We start from the raw sequence: 15985 nt of genomic DNA, 5'->3' as shown, positions 1-15985 counted from the left end.
GTTTTCCAATGTCTCCCACTGCTCACAGCCTGGGTATCAACTTTTTTTATGGCTTATGCTAACACCCACTGGCATTATACATATTTAGTGATGGTTTTAGCCACATGCTTCTATACCTCAATAATATTGGGGTTCCTAACATCTATAGGTTAATTAACCATTTACCTCATAGTTATTAGCATTTAAGTCAACTAGTTACCAGAGTATACCTGCAATTAGTACATGTAAGTTAATTAAACTCAACATCCTCCAAACTTTCTCTAAAATCCCAAAAGCATAGATCTGCGGTTCCTCACGTCACCATTTTCTGTCATGTACCTTGTGATATAAGGTCATCTATGAGTTAGTTCCATATGAACGGCTAGGCCTTGATTATGCTAAGCTAATTGTCATACAGATATCAGGCGTGTATGCCCTTGCATTACAGCCACCTACACCTTATCCATATGGCCTATCAGTGTCCTTGGGTGCCAGGCTACAATGATCTCAATCAAACAAACAAAAGTTACTAGTCTACATCTCTCTCTGTGTGTGTGTGTGTGTGTGTGTGTGTGTGTGTGTGTGTGTGTGTGTGTGTGTGTGTGTGTGTGTGTGTGTGTGTGTGTGTGTGTGTAAATAAAGCAATACGGAGAACAGTTTTCAAACTACTGCGGCACAGACAGAGAGAAAGGAAGGACTTTTGAACAATAAGATGCAAAATAAAATACAACATATTGGACAACTTTTTCAGATGTTACAATGAGAGTGTGAACAGGTCTGAACGGTTCTATTATTACTAAACCTTTAAGGTCTTTCATTAGGTTTCAGGCTGAAAGAGGTTCCAATGGAATGAAAGTCCTGGCATCAGCTTGGCCTGTACGATGATTTTTTTAAAATCTGGTTATAAACAACTAGCCTCTGGCTGCCCATTGCAACCACATTGTTAAATTTAACATTCCAGCAGTGGAGAAAAATTCCTTACGCTGGATCTATATAAAAACAGGTGATAGAAACTCCTGCACTGAATGGTGAACACATTCGACAGCCTCAGTTTCTCTCTCTTCGGTTCTGTGTAAGGTCATAAACGTTTCTAATTTACAAAAAGCGCATGTACCAAAGGAGACTAAATGACCTCCTGAGGACCCTTCCAACCCGGATATTCTACTCTATGATTCTATAATTGCAAAGAAAAAATCCCAGTTTAGTTATAGACCAATAAAGTGAGGGGTGCACTAATCCACACTCGGAGAAAAATCAAGCCACAAAAGGTCCAGGAAATTGAGAGCTATATTTGATTCACTATCGATCTCAACAGCACCCTTGAGTATTTGTAAACTATCTATCACAGTCGTCATTGGCCATTTACAGGGGAATGGAAGTTGCAGAGGAGAGGCCAAGAGCTCAGACTGAGCCTAACGCTCCTCTTAGACCTCTCACATTTGACTGTTTTAGAATTCAGAGTTGCCTTTCCTTGGACTTAGGCTCTCCCTGCCCTCAGAAACATCCACTGAGTCTGACTCTGGTGACCTTTTCCCACCTCCACTATGTCTCTCTTCAATTTTTAAAAATACACCTATGGGTGCCAATCCAGCACTCTCATAAAAGTGATAAATTACCACATCGACATAGAGAAACAGCTGCTCTTCAACATCTTCACCTCAGCTCACACCCTCCTTAACAGAAACCGAAAGAGGGAGGCACTGCAGCGCGCTCCAAAGGGTAACAAAGATGGGCTCGTGGACCAAGTTCCAATGCTGAAAACTCCTCACAGAGAACATCCCACCAGCAGCTCCCTCTCATTTCTACTGAGCAAACTCTGGCCCAATCACCTCTGCTAATCTCCCCCTGGGACATACAGTTGAGAGTTGATCTCTCAGGTAACCAGGTCCCAAATCATTTAGGGATTCATGGGTTAAAACCAGCACCTTGAATTCCAGCCAGAAGTTTATTGGGAGCCACTGCACATTATGGAGCACCAATCCAATGTGTAACCCTCCTTAACAAGCAGGCTGCAGCATCCTGCACTAGCTTCAACTTTCAGCCCCACCTACGGCTATCTAATCTGGAGGTGACAACGGATGGATAACCGTGGCAAAGCCTGTATCAGACAGAAATGGTCACACGTGCCCTGCTACTATCTAGAGAGGGAGGCGCTTGCTGCTATAGCAACTGGAGTCAAAGCCAGCGTGGCAATTAGAAAGTTGTGCGAATTGACAAACCTCTCAAGTGCACTGCATTACGTAATACATACAACATTGGTGCTGCCTCCCTGTCTTGGTGTGCTAAGAACTACAGCAGCATTTCACAGGGTAGGGACCAATGATCAGAGGAGGAAGAGAAGACCCTCCTCTAGCAGCTCAGGGCTTTCTGCCCTGTCTTCCTCTCTCCTCCCTGCAAAAAGCAGAAAGGTGTCTCTGAGGGAGTGACTCCATGAACTAACAACTGTAGAGAGGGAGGACGCAGGCTAAGCCACGACATTTTTCCACGGGAGACTGAGGGGAGGCCAGCCCTGAGCTGCTCCCAGACTAAACTGATTGGATTGTGAGGCAGACTAGGCAACCCCCACCACCTCCGTCCTTCCTCTCTAAAATTGCCTCCCCCCAGGCATTCCATGTGAGGTTCAGGCAGAAACCGTCTCTCTAAGTCTCCCCGTACCCAAGCAAGCAGTGCAGGGATTTTCCCCCACCACTTCTCCACACTGTAAGAGACTGTAAAACTGGTTTATTTCATTCACACAGTGAGGAAATACCCCTAAAAACAGGTGATAGTGTCAAAGCACTCCGTCAATTATGATGGGATGTGGAACAAAACCCAGGTGTTCCATACTTCGATCATTTGTGACACATCTCACTGGCAGATTTGCAGGTTGAGAAGTGTGGGGCAGCTTTTTTTTCTGGAGTCACCACTGCAAGTGGGACCCTGGTAACCTGAGCCATTCCCTTTGGCTCTGCAGGGAAAGACTGGTGGGATTCACACACAAATGGCAAACCCCACAGGGATTATATAACAACGATGTTATATAACAATGATGTTTCTTTTGTTAAAAGAATAGCCACTCTAAATAAATGCTTCCAGTTTTAACGTCAACTGATATTTACCAGTTAAACCCCGATGGGGAGGGGAAGATACTTTGACTTAATATGTAGATATACTGGAGCGAGGGAAAAGAAAATGTACATGGGTTCTCTGAACTTATAGCTAGGAACCTTAAATTCTTTCTAGTCAGTTTCACAATAGTAAGAGACCCTGGGCTGACTCCAGGGCATATCCATACCACTAGTCAGTGAAAATGCCAGAGACACCATGGGAACAGTACTTCTCAATTTTGTTTTATTTTATATATCAAAGTTTTATTGGGAAAAGGGCCAGAGACCTGAAATCCTAAATTATAACCTGTTTTAAAAGCTTTTCTTAAAAATGGAACAGAAACTTTTGGAAGAGAGATTCAACCTCTGGGATGCAAATGTAAAACGGGGTCATTAGTAGCTGTCTTTAAAGTTGCAAGGTGGCTCCCATTGCGGGAATTTCCTGGAAAGGAAGGACTGTAGGAAGTAGGACAAATGGTTCCTAGAGTTCATTTGAGGATAAGGTGTTTTTAAATCACAGCAGCAATTCAACATGGGACTGAAGGAGGTAGGGGGGGAAAGAGAGCTAAGAACCCTAGTTTGACAGACTAAGGGCTGGTCCACACTAAGAAGCGGGGTCGAACTAGGGTACGCAAATTCAGCTACGTGAATAGCGTAGCTGAATTCGAAGTACCCTACTTCGAACTACTCACCCGTCCAGACGCCGTGGAATCGAAGTCCGCGGCTCCAAGTTCGACTCCGCCACCGCCGTTTGCAGTGGTGGAGTACCGGAGTCGACCGTGGCGCTTCCGGAGTTCGAACTATCGCGTCCACATTAGATGCGATAGTTCGAACTCCGAGAAGTCGAACTCACCGCGTCGACCCGGCTGGTAAGTGTAGACTAGCCCTGAGAATCATCACAGAAATCAGATTTGACATAAATAGAAGATCAATATATGTATGTGCCTGACAAAAGGGAGGCATAGAAAGCCTACAGAAGTTGAAAGGACACTGGTAGCAATCAGCTGGAGCACAAAATGGGTAAGTGTGCATCAAAACTGCCTTGCTGGTGCCTAACCATGTAACTGCATGCTTTATGTATACACTTACCATACCTGCAGATGCATCTTGGCTGCAAACTTGGGCCTCTGTACATATTGAATTGGCCCTATATGGTTATTTATAAAAGTACGTTCAATTTGTGTCCATAGATCCATAAAATTTATTACTAACTCCTGACCAAGATTAGTTATTTATGTAACTTGTTACACGTACTTCAATAGCACCGAGAGGATTCAGGCAAAACCGGGGTTCCATTGTGCTGAACACTGTTCAAAACAAATAGCAAGAAATAGTGCCTGGCTCGAAATAGAAAACACATCCCAAGGATATTAGAAAAGGGATGATTATTTTAGTCCCAATTATTTTACAAAACAAAAGGTCTTCCAGCAGCCATGATCAGACATATTAAAAGCAGGAGGCCCCCAAACAATTTGAAAGTGTTACCAAAAGACAAAACTGAGATTACAGAAGGGACAAAAATAATTTTATGACAAAGCAAGTTCAAAATTAACAAACAGCAAACATGTCCTCTTAACGCAGAGAAACATTACAATTTCTCTCCTCTAGCATCCATTTTTCTCCTGAGTGAAAAAGCTGACTTTGTGCTAAAGCTGCACTAAATTTTATTTACTGCTCGATGCTGTAATTGTTCTGTCATTGCTGAAGAACTACCTGATCTTTACCCTAAGACTAGCTGGATTGTCTTACTCGTTATGTCAGCCTCTTACTTAAAATGCTCTAACACATGGGGTGACCTGATTTTCAAAGTGAAAGACTAGCATCACTCATCAGTGGGGAGCCTGTGGCCGAAAGTTCTGCCAAAGATCAGGGAGTGATTTGATAACTCGGGGGATGTATTCAGAGACTCAAGGAAATTCAAAAAACCAGAACAAAATATTGAAGTTTTGTAAAAATATTAGGGACATCAGGTCATCCCCCAGATTTCAGTGATACATAATCTCACAGCTAAGCACCAACAAAGGCTTACAACATGCAGACCCACACAAGAAACCAGCTGCTTGGTAGTACCAAGTCTCTTAATTCAAAGCTTCCAGACACCTTCCCCACTGGAAACTCTCTGTGGTCACTGGAGGAAAAAAAAATCTCAACCTTGGTCTTGTATAGAAGTCAGTTTTATTCTGACACAAGCTCATTCCCTCCTTCCCACTCCCAACCTCTTCTGCCTGAACAATGGATTACACAGGGGAAACACAAACCCCCACCCCACACCCAACTTTTTGAGGAATCGGGTATTAAGGAAATTCTGGATTTTCTTTCTCCCAGAAATAAAGCAGACTCTTTACAGGGGTGAGAGATGCCGAGAAAAGAGATGGTTTTAGAATGGTGCAATGGAGTATAACTAGGAATGTCAAAGTAAATTATGAAAATCAGTATTTAGGTTGAATCCAAAGAAGGTTCCTCATGCTAAGATCTAATAAACTCCAAATGGCAGTGGTACAAAAATCTCTGAGTGACTAGAAAGGGGCACTATAGGGAACAAAGCTGCTTTAGCGTGGGAATAAACAGATCTGATAACAGATCATCTGTTTCTGACTCCCATGATCTCATAATTAAAAAAAATGTTGACTGTGTCAGCACTGTTATTTATTATTTTGTTAAAGTGGGAAGGAAGAATTGTACATGTAGTGAATACAAATATGTAATTTACAGAGGTCAGAAGGAGGGGGTGGGTGGAGGAGAGAGAGAGAGAATACAGAAAAATTCTAACCGGAGAGGACTCTCCATTTTGTGAGGCAATAGTTCCCGCAGCACAATAAGTGCAGCCTCTTCAAAATTTTCAATACTGTACTTTTTAAAAGTCTGAATATTAATAGAGCATGAAGCAGAGATATTAATAGGTTAGGCCCCTCGGGTTAACATAAAAGAGAGAGACTTGAGAAATACACAGCACGCAGAGCCAGCTCACTAATGGTAGGGCAGCAGGCAAATTAATACCTGCACTACATAGCTGGGGCCCTTTTATAACCTATATTTTCAGGGGAAGATGCGGGAGGAAAAAGAGGGAGGGGAAGGGAAACCAGAAGAGTGTTTGAATTCAGTAGCTCCAGTACCTATGTTTTGTGTGTATACATACATATATATATATATATATATATATATATATATATATATATACACACACACACACACACACACACACAGAGAAATACAAATCTTCCAGTGCAGATATAAATCACTAGAGTGGATTGTCAAAGACTTTAAGGTTGCAGAAGCATTTCATTCTAACCAGGTGCGGCTCCAGGCACCAGCGCGCCAAGTATGTGTCTGGGGCGGCAAGCCGCAGGGGGCAGCCTGCCAGTCCCTGTGAGGGCGGCAGCCTTCGGCGGCGCACCTGCAGGAGGTCTGCTGGTCCTGTGGATTCGGCGGCAATTCAGTGGCGGGTACGCCGAAGCCACGGGACCGGCAGACCTCCCGCAGGCAAGCCGACAAATCCGCGGGACCGGGGACTTCCCGCAGGCGCGCTGCTGAAGGCAGCCTGCCTGCCGTGCTTGAGGCAGCAAAAAAAAAAAAAAAAAAAAACTAGAGCCGCCCCTGATTCTAACCTCGTTTTCAGACTTTCCAAAACTATCACATTTTGCTCTGAAATCTTCCATGTGAATTTTTTTCTTAATTTAAGCAAACGCAGTTGAGTTGTTTTTAAGATATGAGGAGAGGGATAGTGGGGGGGAGGGGGAGAGGGAAGAAGTGGGAGTATGGGAAGCAGCACTTTCCCCATTATACAAAGAAGATTCTGTCTCACCTTCCCTCTAATAAAGGCATCTCTAGAAAAAAAGGAGTCATGACAGAAAGATCAAATTTGCCACAGGAGTAGCTCCTATGGGGAAGGAGTACCTTTAAGTGTTCAGTGAAAACTGATTTTGATTCGATCAGGTTATGATCTGCTGGAAAAAAATGCAAAGTTGGTATACACAGTATGTTTTGCATTGAGGTCTCTCAATAAACTCATACAAGGATTAGCAGCTGTGCACCTTTTGCCTTGCAAAATGTCTCATTCGCACAAGTCATCTTATCAGGATCAGTTACCTAGCCCTGGTCTACACTACGAGTTTAGGGCGAATTTAGCAGCGTTAGCGCAATTTAACCCTGCACCCGTCCACACGACAAAGCCATTTTTGTTGACTTAAAGGGGTCTTAAAATTCATTTCTGTACTCCTCCTCGATGAGGGGATTAGCGCTGAAATTGACACCACCAGGTCAAATTTGGGGGTAGTGTGGATGCAATTCAACAGTATTGGCCTCTGGGAGCTATCCCAGAGTGCTCCATTGTGACCGCTCTGGACAGCGCTCTCAACTCAGATGCACTGGCCAGGTAGACAGGAAAAGCCCCGCGAACTTTTGAATTTTATTTCCTGTTTGGCCAGAGTGGCCAGCTGATCAGCACAGGCGACCATGCAGAGCTCATCAGCAGAGGTGACCATGGAGTCCCAGAATCACAAAAGAGCTCCAGCATGGACCGAACGGGAGGTACTGGATCTGATCGCTGTATGGGGAGACGAATCCGTGCTTTCAGAACTCAGTTCCAAAAGACGAAATGCCAAAATATTAGAAAAAAATCTCCAAGGGCATGAAAGACAGAGGCTATAACAGGGACCCGCAGCAGTGCCATGTGAAACTTAAGGAGCTCAGGCAAGCCTACCAAAAAACCAAAGAGGCAAATGGCCGCTCCGGGTGAGACCCCAGACGTGCCACTTCTATCATGAGTGCAGGCAATTCTAGGGGGTGCCCCTACAACTACCCCACCCCTGTACTTGGACTCCTGCAAGGGAGTCTCACGTAACAGGGATGAGGATTTTGGGGACGAAGATGATGAGGAGGAGGTTGAAGACAGCGCACAGCAGACAAGCGGAGAAACCATTCTCCCTGACAGCCAGGTACTGTTTATCACTCTGGAGACCATTACCCTCCCAACCTGGGCTCCCGGACCTTGAAGGCGGAGAAGGCCCCTCTGATGAGTGTACCTTTGTAAATATAATACATGGTTTAAAAGCAAGTGTGTTTAATGATTAATTTGCCCTGAAGACTTGGGATGTATTCGCGGCTAGTAAAGCTACTGGAATGCAGTCAAGCAACATCCCTTCTTTATCTCTCTGTGTTATCCATCATTCATGGTCACCTGGTTGAAATAGGGGAATTTTATTAAGGGGACATTCAGAGGCGGCTGTTCCTGCTGGGCTGTGTGCCTGTGGCTGAAAAGAAATCATCCCCACTGCTAGCCTGCGATGGGGGGGAGGGGTGAAGCAATCATCCCAGAGAATTGGGTGGGGGGGGTTAGTTGGGTTTGTGCTGCACGTTAACCTGAAAAACTTAGCCCCTCCTTTTAAATGGCCAACCCATTTTAAATGGTCAACCCAACTCTACCCTTTTTTCCTCCCGCCGCTGCAAATGTTTCAACGCTACCACTATTATCTCCATCCCAGAGGCTAGCACAGATAAGAAGATGAAAAAATACGCACTCGCGATGAAATGTTCTCTGAGCTCATGCAGTCCTCCTGCTCTGAAAGAGCCCAGCAGAACGTGTGGAGGCGAACAATGTCAGAGTCCAGGAAATGAACGCGAGGACAGGAGGGACACACAAGATGAGAGGTGGCGGGATCAAGAGGAGAGGTGGCAGGAGCATGATGAGGAGGTGGAAGGCAATGCCGAGGCTATTGGAGGATCAAACTGATATGCGCTGGTGTATGGTTGAAGTGCAGGAAAAGCAGCAGGAGTACAGACCGCCGCTGCAGCCTCTGTGTAACCGCCTGTCCTCCTCCCCAAGTCCCATAGCCTCCTCACCCCGACACCCAAGAACACTGGGGGCGGGGGGGAACGCCTCCGGGCACCCAATCACTCCACCCCAGAGGACTGCCGAAGCAACAGAAGGCTGGCATTCAATAAGTTTTGAAGTGCAGTGTGGCCTAGTCCTTCCCTCCTCCGCCACCCCATCCAGTGCTTCCCTACTCCCCCGCTCCTCCCTGGCTACCTTGGCAGTTATGCCCCTATTTCTGTGACTAATAAATAAAGAATGAATGAATTTGGAACAACAACGACTTTATTGCCTCTGCAAGCGGTGACTGAAGTGGGGAGGGGAGGGCGACTGGCTTACAGGGAAGTAGAGTGAACCAAGGGGGTGGGTGTTCATCAAGGAGAAACGAACAGAACTTTCACACCATAGTCTGTCCAGTCACGAAACTGTTTTTCAAAGCTTCTCTGATGCGCAGCATGCCCTGCTGTGCTCTTCTAACCGCCCTGGTGTCGGGCTGCGCGTAATCAGCAGCCAGGCGATTTGCCTCATCCTCCCACCCCGCCATAAACGTCTCTCCCTTACTCACAGATATTGTGGAGCACACAGCAAGCAGTAATAACAGTGGGAATACTGGTTTCACTGAGGTTTAACCAAGTCAGTAAACTGCGCCAGCGCGCTTTCATATGTCCAATTACACATTCTACCACCGTTCTGCACTTGCTCGGCCTATAGTTGAACAGCTCTTGACTACTGTCCAGGGTGCCTGTATATGGCTTCATGAACCATGGCATTAAGGGGTAGGCTGGGTCCCCAAGGATAACTACAGGCATTTCAACATCCCCAATGGTTATTTTCTGGTCTAGAAATTAAGTCCCTTGCTCCAGCCGTTCAGACAGACCAGAGTTCCTGAAATGCAAGCGTCATGTACCTTTCCCAGCCATCCCACGTTGATGTTGGTGAAACGTCCCTTGTGATCCACCAGTGCTTGCAGCACTATTGAAACGTACCCCTTTCGGTTTATGTACTGGCTGGCTTGGTGCTCCGGTCCCAAGATAGGGATATGCGTTCCATCTATCGCCTCACCACAGTTAGGGAATCCCATTGCAGCAAAGCCATTCACTACGACCTGCCCTTGATAGCAGCAGCTCAGTGATCGTGTTGGCTACTTGGATCACAGCAGCCCCCACAGCAGATTTACCCACTCCAAATTGATTCCTGACTGACCGGTAGCTGTCTGGCGTTGCAAGTTTCCAGAGGGCTATCGCCACTCACTTGTGAACTGTGAGGGCTGCTCTCATCTTGGTATTCTTGCGCTTCAGGGCAGGTGAAAGCAAGTCACAAAGTTCCCTGAAAGTGCCCTTACGCATGCGAAAGTTTCGCAGCCACTGGGAATCATCCCAGACTTGCAACACTATGTGGTCCCACCAGTCTGTGCTTGTTTCCCGGGCCCAGAACCAGCGTTCCACGGCATGAACCTGCCCCATTACCACCATGATATCCAAATTGCCAGGGCCCGTGCTTCAAGAGAAGTCTGTGTCCACGTCCTCATCACTCTCGTCACTGCACTGCCGTTGCCTCCTCACCTGCTTTTGCAGGTTCTGGTGCTGCATATACACTGCAGGATAATGTGTGAGGTGTTTACAGTGCTCATAGACACTGAGCGGGCTCCATGCTTGTCGTGGTATGGCATCTGCGGGAGAGCAGAGTGGCGGCGGACGCCTGACGATGGTTTGCAGCCCTATTGTACTGTCTGCCGCCAGCAGCACCTAGTACACAACAGCAGCGGCTGAGCTGAGCGGGCTGCACGCTTGCCGTGGTATGGCGTCTGCATGGAAAAAATACAAACGATTGTCTGCCGTTGCTCTCGCGGAGGGAGGGGCGACTGATGACATGTACCCAAAACCACCCGCGGTAATGTTTTTGCCCCATCAGGCAGTGGAAGCTCAACCCAGAATTCCAATGGGTGGCGGAGACTGCGGGAACTATGGGATAGCTACCCACAGTGCAACATTCCGAAAGTCGACGTTTGCCTCGGTACCGTTAGCCTTGGTACCACTTAATGTGCTTAGTGGGGAGACACACAATCGACTGTATAAAATCGCTTCCTAAAAAAATCGACTTCTACAAATTCAACCTAAGTTCGTAGCATAAGCATACCCTTAGTAGCCATATACAACACATTTCCTTTTCACAATATAGGGCAGCTTTGCTTAGGCGCAATTCAAGGGACGAGACAGTTAGCTTCAAATATAATGTAATTGTCAAATGAAATGGCCTATATTTGCCAGCAGCATTTCACTATTACTCCGTGTTTTCACTTAATCTGTACAATACATTATGACAGCAACATTTACTGTGTGGTTACCATTTAAATGGCTGTTGCAGAATGCCTGGTATACAAGAAGATGCTACATATTGGTATCTATGGTTGTTATCTACTGTCACTGACATGTTAAGACATACACATACTCCAGGCAGTGCCTTCTAGAAAAGGCAAACAGCAGAATCCTCTATAACGTGTGCTATGGACGTCAGCATGCAGATCTAATTTACCTGCTCAATGTTCAGATACCCTGGTGATGAGTGCTATAGAAAAACACTGGATTGAAACTGATATTTTATTATGTAATAATTAATAAATTAATAATAATAAAACAGACTCCCTAGGCTTCCACACAGTCCTTCATCCGGTTCCGGTTCCTATTCCTGCCCCAACCTTACTGGAGCCTTGTTCTAGATACCTCAAGCCTTGTCCATGCCCTTCTCTTTTATCCAGCCCTGCATCCACCTCCTGACTGCCAGGCCCTAGGACGGACTCCAACCCTGCTTCGACCTTTGGCCTGCATCTGGACTCTCACTACGATACCGATTTGGGTTGTCTATGGACTCTGACCTCAGTTCTGACCCATGGCCTGTCCCTAGAACCAAGTTTTACCACTGCCCTCGGCCATGTCCTGATCCTACATCCAGCGTTGACCACCACCCCAACCACCAGGCCTGACTGCCTGGAATCAGAGCCTGTCAGAGTCAAGGTTGTGTGTGGAGCCTAACCTTTGGCATTTCCTGACATCTGCACGCTTCACTGGGCAGGCATAATATTCTCTGAACACCCCTTTGCATTTCCACAGTGCCATCCATCAAAGGGTCTCAAAGCACTTTTAAAGCAACGAATTCAGCTTCACAATATCCCTGTTTAGTAGGCAAGTATTAGCTCCATTATTCAAGGGAAGAGGCAGGAACACTAAGACTCATACTTCAAAAGTTGCCACTGATTTGAGGTGCCCATCTTGAGACAGTTAGCATCCACAACATATATATGAATGAAAACAATCAGGCCTTGTCTGTCACAGTGGGTACACAAAAATCGAAGCACTCAAAATCAACTTTTGAAAAATCTGGGTTTAGGTGATTTTCTCAAGGTTTATTCAGGAAGCCTGTGACTAGAACCCAGTTCTCTTGATTTCAGTCTCTTGTCCTAACAAGGCTATTCTTCTGCCCCGGCCACTTCCATTTACAAGAACTATGCTTGTTCTGTGTTTGTATAGCACCTACTGTATGGGTCCTGGTCCCTAACTACGGCTCCTAAGCATTACAGTACAACAAATAATAAATAGCAGCAAACTCCACCATCTATTTATATATTCTTTGAAGCAGTATTTCCTGTTACTGATAAATTTACCTGCTATTAATTTCATCAGTGAATCCTTGCCCTCCACTGTGGAACAGTGTAAAAGAGAAGGACCAATCATTTCTTACTGTACCCTCCATAATCTTCAATTGTTCCGTTAAAAAAAAAAAAAGGAAACATTTGTCAAGGTCTAAAATAAGTACTGTGGGCATGTATCATTTTTCCAGTGTGTATGTTATATTCTTGGAAGTAGGTCACAAATATTTGCTCAATTCACTCTTCACAGCAACAGGAGCATCTGCTTTTTACACAGCCTCACAGCTTTTTCTGTTCATCATTTCAATGACGAGACTCCGTTCTTCTTGTAAAATTCTTTAACAGATGAAGAGTCAGATCATCTCTCTTTCAACGGAGCAAGGAAACAGGAGAAGATACAGTGCAAACAGAGTGTATGGGAGGGGGAGTATTTGTTTGTTTTATTGAATCTTAAATTTAGGGAGGAGGTGGTTCTTCCCACCCAAGATTAGAAGCTTCCCAGGGAAACTGACCCTTATTTCAGCGTGTTTCATAGTGCTAATAGCACAACAGTCAAGGGATTCTTTTTCACGTTTTACCTTTTTTCGCCCAAGTGCATGCTTTTAATTATTAACCCTCACCAATGATGAAAGATACCTTTACTCATGACGAATAGCATTTTAGTCCTATTAAAATATAGAGGACTACTGAGGAGCATTTGTGGAGTAAGGTGCTAGTCAATGTAAGGGTATCAAAAAATTCTAGTCCTAAAGAAAAAATTCCCCTCCCCACCCCAAAGAGCCAGTCATATCCTCATATGTGTATATTTATAGGCAAAATAATGGCAATAATAGGAAAGACAAGTGAAAAATTTATTTCCCCAATCAATGAAGCAGCACATCACCCAGTAAAGCATGTCTAGACCTTTTAGTGCCACAGAAGATCTACTTTGCGGGACCAAACTTCCATAACTAATTAATGTTTGTTTACAATAATTACTTCCACACTGTAGGTGTTTAATTCATTTAGGACAGTGCTACGTTGACTATGCAACAATAAAACCTTTTCAGACAAATTTATAATCACACAATCATGAAAGAAAGAGGGTGAAGTTCTGACTCCAGTGGAGTCAATGGGAGTTTTACCAATGACTTCAACAGGGCCAGGATTTCACTCCAGGTATGTCTACATTGCAATTAGATACCCATGGCTGGGTATTTAACTCGGGCTTGAGGGACTGTTTAATTGCAGAGTAGATGTTCAGGCTCGGGCTGTGGCCCGGACTCTACGACCCTGACAGGTGAGAGGGTCCCAGAACTTAAGCTGCAACATAAGCCTGAACATCTAAACTGCAATTAAACAGCCCGAGTCAGCTGGCACGGGCCAGTTGCGGGTGTCTAACTGCAGTGTAGACATACCCTCACAATGTTTTGCTTAGGCTGTATTGCACTGTGTATTATTTTACTAGAACAGACTGCTGGCTAAATAAAATACAAGGTAAGCAATAAAGATGTGTGGCACATAAAGATTCCTCTGAAAAGAAAGTCAGTTATTCAGTTTCTTACATTTGAAAAAATTCACCGCACGAATGCACTAGGATGTTTTTGCAATAAAATTTAACAGATAAAAGGAAACAAAAAAAAAAAAGCATCATTACCTCCATGGAATTCATTGCCACAAGATGGTGGCCAAGTATTTTGGAGGCAAAAAAGAAGACTTAGATATCCATATGCATAATTATTATATCCACAACTATATTAGATAGTATACAAAAACTAAGGGATCTAAATTCTCACGCTTCAGGGCATAAGACAACCCGTTGTAAATTACTGGTTAGGAAATAATGTTCCCTATGAGACATTTATTTCATTATAGGCTCTTGCATCTTTCTCTACAACATCTGGGACTAACCGCTGCAGAAATGATTCTGGACTAGATGGATCATGGATCCAATCAGCCACTTCCTAGAATGATGCTACAATAAACTTACAGGTCAGTAAGAAGTTCTCATACGACAAAGGAAGTTGGTCCAGTTTCTCCAGAAGAATCCTTAAGAAGCAAGCTCTGCATTTATGAGACAAAACATGGTGAAGCTGCACTTTAAAAAGACTGGATAATTGAAATGGTTTCTGTACCCCATTCAGGATCCTCAGTAGTTCAGTTTTCCAACTATAAAAAAATCCACACTGTTCCACATCAGGCCACTAATTCAGCATCTTCATTCTCCCCTTGATCCCTTTTTGTCTCTAGTCTTTGAGGTGATTTGGAGTTTGGGTTTTATATTATCCAGATGACATTTTGATAGTGAGCCCCTCTGGAGAGGCTGCAACCTTTGAGATCAAATGCTCAATTCACCTACTCTCCACTCGAGCATTTGCAATCAATGCAGGGAAGTCAATTCTAATTCTCCACAAGTCACTGGAGCTCCTGGGGCTTCAGATAAAAAAAGAATGACTAGAGATTCTACCTTCCAGAAAAGAAAAGCAGGTTTTCAACCTGTTAGTATTTGAGGATTCAGAGCATAGAATGCTCATGATGGCCCAACTTCTGGTCTCGTTTACCTTGGTATGACCCCAGTGAAGACTCAGGGGTCACCCTGGTGCATGTGACCCTGCTGAAGAGAATGTGAGTGAAGCCAGAGTTGTGCTCTTTACAATGCAATTAACTAAATACGAGTGAACATGCTACCTGGGTGTCTGAAGTTTTGATTATCTTGTTTTATCCCACTTCAGTAAAGGCTTTCTGTGCTAGAGACATCCCTCCCCCACACTCTCCCCTGCACTGGGAATTATTAGAATAATACAATATCTCATTGCCAGCTGCTTAGGCTGCCAAGCCTCCTACCTCCCTGATGAGCCCACAACTTCTTTCTGCATAGCTACATTATTACAGCACATCTTAGTGGGGAAGAGATTTTTCCAAAGCAATGAACTTTCCGCTGTTAGCAAGAGCTCTCTAAATTATCTGCCCACAAACATCATCTCCACATTGTCTCAGTCTTAGGAATAGAGTTATTCTGATCACCAACTACCCCACGTCTTTCAGAGGACGCACAGAATGCCAGTCTTTGAGCCATAAGAGTAGCCCATTCACATGCTGTAATTTATTCCACAATTTTGCTGGAACATTTGAAATAAAAAAAAAACCAAAACGGACACATCTATTTCTGGAAAAATATTAAGAAACTTGATAAGAAACTTGGAGCTATGAGAAACTTGGCTGGACATTTCTATTTCTTTTGAGTTAGTCCTTAAGGAGGTCACACACTTAATTGCAGAACTGATAAAGCATGATAATCCTTACAGAGGCTGTATGAATTACAGATTAGGGAATCATGTTGATGGCAGCCAAATCAGCTTAAGTTTGATCGGACGTTTGGAAAAATTCTGACATTCAGATTTTTGGCAGAGCTGCCATATAGAGTTCACAGAAACAACGTAAGTTTTGGGCCATTAGTGTAATTATGCTGCCAGTGTTGATAGACTGGAT

General features: G+C 44.5%; 1 protein-coding gene across 1 annotated transcript in view; it reads right to left on the bottom strand.

Annotated features, from left to right (window-relative positions):
• TRUB1 (TruB pseudouridine synthase family member 1) overlaps positions 1-15985 on the bottom strand; it is a 45843-nt gene that overhangs the window by 13980 nt on the left and 15878 nt on the right. The gene's annotated exons all lie outside the window — the stretch shown is intronic.

This window comes from Mauremys reevesii, linkage group 7 (genome assembly GCF_016161935.1).
Source record: "Mauremys reevesii isolate NIE-2019 linkage group 7, ASM1616193v1, whole genome shotgun sequence".
In the NCBI taxonomy this organism is placed as follows: Eukaryota; Metazoa; Chordata; order Testudines; family Geoemydidae; genus Mauremys; species Mauremys reevesii.
This window is presented reverse-complemented; position numbering and strand designations above follow the sequence as displayed.